Raw genomic sequence first — 6,000 nt, 5'->3', positions numbered from 1 at the left:
CACTATTTTTCCACAAAAATGAGATCATAGAGTACACGTGTGTTCTGTTTTTTTTTTTATGAAACATATTTAGAATTACCAGAAAAGTAACCCAAAACATGTGGCCTTCTGATGGGATACAGAGAGCAGTTCAGTGCTAAAACCATTATCATCACAAATAGAAGTGTCATTAATTACAGATAGAACATCCTTAGGTGAAATTGAGGAAGAAATGCTTAGATATGCGTACAAATACATTTATCATGCCATTAAAGTAGGGGTTTGTTATTGAGACTACTCATCTAAACACCTGTTTATTTGGAGACAATCTTCAAATGAGTGAGAAGCAGGACTCCACCTCATGTCCTGGTAGCCAGGGAGAGGCACCAACTCATGTGGATGCACCTGGAGCTTTGCACTGTGAACTGTCCTGGCTGGAGCAAATGAAAGGCCACCACAGCAATGTCAAGCCAAGCATGGTGGCACTACTGTCCCCAATCATATGTGAGCAGACAGCTCCTGGTGGGATGCTGACTGTGTGCTGCCACTTAGTCTCTTCTGGGTCTGATTCTGCAGCCTTTAATAGAACCTGAGGGTTGCCTGACACCCTTTCATTATGCCAGAATGGATTTCTGATATGAGCACAAGCCTTGGGAATTGGACCATGGAGCAAAAGGTACGTGGCTACCCAAGAGAGAAAATGATGAGAAATAGCTCAGAAATGGGAGTTAATATCTCTGAAATCCAAATCCCAGCACCCAGACCATGAGCAATAATTCTAGCAAACTTCAGGACTGAACATAAAAAGGTTACATTGAGACTGAAATTTGGAGAAGGGAGTGGAAAAAGCGAACCAAATCAGAAGGCAGAGACCTTTTAGGAGAGTAGGATGTTGAGGGTGTGTGCCTCTGTGGAGAGAACTCAGGTGTGAATAGAGAAAGGAGAGAAGCTGTAGACTGTTGGAGACTTCCCATGCTCGCCCACTGGAGGGCATGGATGGTTCAATCCTGACACTGACCACTGGAAGGTCAGATAGGGAGATGAGAAATGCAAGAAAGTGGGAATAGCATCCACCAGACATTTGCTGACATCTCATGAGATAATGAAAGAGAGTCTCTGCTTTGGCTGAATTCTGACTGAGAGTTCATTGTGAAGTGCATGTGATGGAACCTTTGAGAGCACAAATATATGCTCTCTTGAAGTTTCTGGATTTCAAGACTTGAGGAAGTTAGTCTTCAAATTTTCAGGGAAAATAAGTAGATCTTGTTGGAGGAGTTAATTAAAATGTTGCTCCATCTATTTCCCAGTGCCTACACAGACTTTCTTCTTTGAATGGGTGAGTTTAGTCATGGAAATATAACTTTGCATGAATTATTTTTTTATGTTTTTATTATTTTTAAAAAGACTTTTATTTATTTATTCATGAGAGACACACAGAGAGAGGTAGAGACACAGGCAGAGGGAGAAGCAGGCTCCATGCAGGCAGCCCAATGTGGGACTCGATCCCAGGACCTGGGATCATGACCTGAGTCAAAAGCAGATGTTCAATCACTGAGCCACCCAGGCATCCCATGCATAAATTATTTTTTTGAATGAATTGCAAAACTGTGTCATTAAATAAGTAGACATAAAATATATTCTATCTTTAGGGAGAAGATAACCAACTGAAATAAGAATGTTTATCATTGGTTCTGAAGGTAGGTGCCATGGTGGCTATGAACAGATCTAGCCAAGCTCTGGGAAGAGTCTCAGTGTCCCCAGCCATAGGACCCCAGCTCGGGGGTTACCTCCCCTGTTCATCCCATCTCCTTTATCCGAAGCATCTAGAAGAGACCACAGTGTGAGTTCTCAGGTGACTTTGTAGCTATTAGGTAGAACTTGAGACAGAATTGATTGTTGCCAAGCTGAGAGCAAAAATGGAATTGGAGCTGTGGTTGGAGACTGAGGACGAGTCAGGGGAAGGAAAGGGGGTGTCAGAAGTGGGGAGGAAGGTGATGGGCGAGAGGAGGAAGGGTCGGAGGTGGGGTTGTCTTCCCTGGCCAGTGTACCACTAGCTCGTGTGCCTCCTTAAGTATCAGTGAGCAACCGTCAATGCCAATTCCCAGCATCAAACACATCAGCGCAGCTCACCCTCACTAGTGAGATGTCTTGCAACACTTGAATACAACATCAGATGAAAAAAGGAGAAAGAAGCCACTTGGACTCTGTGAGTTCTTATTTCAAATGGTCCCTAGACAATGGGAGCTGAGAGCACCTGTGTCAACACGACCTAGTTGTCTGTTCCACCTCTGCCCACGAAAGATCACGTAAACCAAACAAGTAACTTCACTCTGCTTTAGGAACATCCCAAAATCAATTTATCTGAGACAACGCTCCACTCACTTAGATAAATGACTTGTATATAAGCAAGAGTTTACATCTCAAGACTTGCTTCAGAACCCTTGCCCTGCCATCCCACCACCATCAATAATGGGCCACAGGCTTTGCCTACACCCAACTCATTTCCTTTCTTGAAATACCTGCCTTGAACCACCTACAGCAGAGCCCACAGGTTGCAGGTACCCTAACTCGGACTCCCCTTTCCCGTCCAGGCTGTCTACCCTCTCCTGCAGCAAATCCTAATGATCTGTTTTGCTTGATTAGCAAGTTTTTGGTGATATTTTGGGGAGTTCAACGAAATGTAAAATTCAATCATTAAGCTTTATGTTCAGTGTAATCTCCTTTGCAAACTAGCTGTGTGATCACCAGCGAACGCATCAGCCCTCCTTAGCCACATTTACTTTCCACAGAAAAAAAAGAGAATAGTTTTGAAACAGTTTTCACAGGATCACTGAAAAGAAAACTAGCATAGTGCAGAAGTGTTGTGTCCCCGTCTAGTGTCTCATGACTCTTTGGAAGTGGCTCACATTTCAATACAGAAACCTCTTGGTTTCCAGCCTGCATTGGAAGTTAAGGTTATTTGAGGAGGCTTGCTTTTTTGTTTTGGTTTTTGGTCTAAGTCTAAGTAGGGTTATAGAACTGGATCAACCTCGTGCCCCTTAACAACAAGGGGATTTTATTTGTCAGAATTGATTTCATTGGATTTGCAGTCATTGCTGCTGGGCATGCTCACGTCCAGGTCAAGATTTTGCTCAGTTTGGAGCACTGCATGTTCTTCTCGTGACATGGAAGTTTTCTAGGCCAAATTTTAGTGTGCTGCTCAAACAGCTGCTAAATACAACTGTCAATCTTCAACTATGCTTTTAGTTTTAAAATTGAGACTACAATGTGTTCATTAACAAACACATCTCTGGAAGGAATGTGACAAGCAAAGTCTTCCCACCAATCACTCACAACAGTATCTCAAGTGTAGCTTCTGTTGTTGCTCTGTTTCCCTCAAAGGCTCCAAAGACTGAGAATAATGTAAGAATGAGAAGAGTCCCAGAGCCTGACCAGGGGCTGAAACACCTTGCAGGAACAAACAGAGTGTCCAAAGCTATTGCTTCCAGCCTTAGCCCATACTCATTTCCGGCTTCTGTGAACTGGCTCATATAAAATAATAAATAAGAATTTATCAGATAGCCAGAAAGGGTGATAGATACAAACGACAAAGCTTTTTGGAGATAATTCTCTAGAATTGTGACCATTCACCCTCCACCCACAGGAGGTTATGGGGCATTCTCACCCTCCTTCACCTGCAGTCAAGGGAGGGATCTTCGTCCGGCCCCTGGAGGGTGAGGGATGCTGACACTGGTGGCATGCGATTTACGCAGGACAAATCTGGAGACAGGAGTCTGTGACTTGGAGGTGGAGCTCAGAATCAGCACCGACTGTATACAATGCACACTTTGGAGATGTGAGGCCAGGGATGCAAGCATGTTTCTCCCTGATCCCTTAGAGGGAAGCCTTCTTCTCGCTCCTGTCTTCCATGCTCCATCACTGGAAGAGCTCAGTGACTTTTTATAGACATAAAAAGAGGTGAAATGAAAAATAAGTGAATCCATACTCATCCCTGCATGGTGGGTGCCCAAACCTTAGCTTTGTCAGAGAGAAAGAAAGAGGTTTTAAATTAGGCAGGAGTTTAAAGGTTTGATATTACTCTACACTGACCTTCTCAAAGCCTGGAAAAAGAGGCTATCTCTAATGGTTTGAAAAGCTATGAAGTTTTACCCGACATTCCTATAGAGGTAGAAGGAAAGATTCAAGAGACCAGGTTTTCAGGGGTCTCAGAATTAGTAGTAACGTTAGATTTGGTTTTCACTCTGTTGAATCCAATTATCTCCATATACTGGTTTGCAAAGTTCACCGAGCGAAAACAAAAGAATCTTCACCTCTCATGCCCAATCTAATTCTTTTGTCTTCTTTCACCTTATTGTTTTTTTTTGTTTTGTTTTGTTTTGTTTTGTTTTTTTTGGTTGAGATGAAATCTGGAAGCTTCTATCCCTTCGGAGTTTGAACACGCGCCTGTGGGTGATCCAGCAATTAAAATGTTTCATTGGACGCATTGAGGTAGCCTTATTTTTGTGACATTCAGAAAAGAAAGGGAAACGTGGGAATCTGATAGTAACAAGAGTAAGGCAGGGGTTGAGACCAGTAGGCAAATGAACTCTTAGGAGAAATGGAGAAAGACTGACCAGCGGGACCGGAGGAAAATCAAGAAAGCATGTCTCGGGAGCCACGAGGAACATGTACTCTGAGGTGGACCACCGTGCTGAAGGGTGTGAGAGGCCACCACTGTGGGGATCCGCGTGGGTCTGCTGAACCCAGGCAGGGGAGTCACTGGTGTTTCTGGTCTGCTGCTGTTTGGTGGAGCGGTGCACGTGACAGGTTCCAGAACACTGGCGAGGGAGGAGGGAAGACCCTGGAAGCAAGGTAGATCGAGCTGCTGTGTTCACCCCCCTACACACACACTACAACTGCACACAGTGCTTTGGATCAGGAGAAGAAAGTGCTCATAGTAAATGCACAGCCATGCTCCCAGCTAGAGGGAGAAGCCTCAGATGCCCCAAATGTACAGAGAACTCACAGCTAAGGTGACCCTCTACAACGGGTGCCAGCGCAGTCTGGGCAAAGGGCCTTGGGACCTGCATTTGAGTTTTTGTATCAACGTAGGGCAGGAGACGGGACCATGGGCACGTCTGGGTGAGGGAGATAGAACTGGTGTGCCTGCATCAAGCAGCGGCCTTGAATGACTGTTCTTGATGTAAAGAAGGGACTAGAAACATTCTGCTCCCCAGAGAGATGGCCAGGAAGTCTTTCCTTTGGTCAGAGAAGAGCTTCTGCGGCTCTGAGAAGTCATCTCAAGTCATGACCTCACATGCAACAGGTCAGAAGTTGAGTGACCGGTGTCATATGAGGATCTTGAGCTGAGAAGGAACACGGGGATGGGTCTGGGTCCAGTGCACCTCGAAGAGCCTGAAACACACAGCAACCGGTGCCAGAGGAGCCCGGCCCAGCCGAGAGTTTGGGGCCCCCTCAGAGATGAAACCACGCCCCCCAACAATAAAAAATACAAAGTATGTAGGGAAACTCACCACCGTAAGGGAAGATCAGCAAATGCAATGCATGGTAGGATTTTTACTCCAAAAAAAAAAAAAAAAAGAGTTTAGAAGAGATTTAGAAACTATTGGTATAACGTTGGAGGAAAGGAGTATTTCTTAGAGAAAACTCAACATCTCCCATCCACGCACATACAACCCGCAACACGCAGAGGAGGAAAGATCAGTTGGAAGTAGGTACTCGACACTTCTGTGCAACAGGAGACATGCCCACGTTGACAGTCGCTGGCGGGGAGCAGCCGCGTGCAGCACGGACAGTCTCCTGGGGAGTTGGGGTTGGTATTGAGGTTCTACAAGGAACCCCTTCGATCCTAAACACAGCACCCAATGGACGGAAAGACAAACACCCTCACAGAAACACGGTCGGAGGACACGAGCAGTCAGTGCGAACAGAAGGTGCCCAAACGGCGGGTCACCTTGGGAAGACGCTCCGTCTCTCGGGCTGCAGAAAATCCAAAGTAGATGCTAATTAAAACCAAACGAG

Source organism: Canis lupus, chromosome 25, assembly GCF_003254725.2.
Source record: "Canis lupus dingo isolate Sandy chromosome 25, ASM325472v2, whole genome shotgun sequence".
Classification (NCBI taxonomy): Eukaryota; Metazoa; Chordata; class Mammalia; order Carnivora; family Canidae; genus Canis; species Canis lupus.
Note: the sequence above shows the minus strand (reverse complement) of the source record.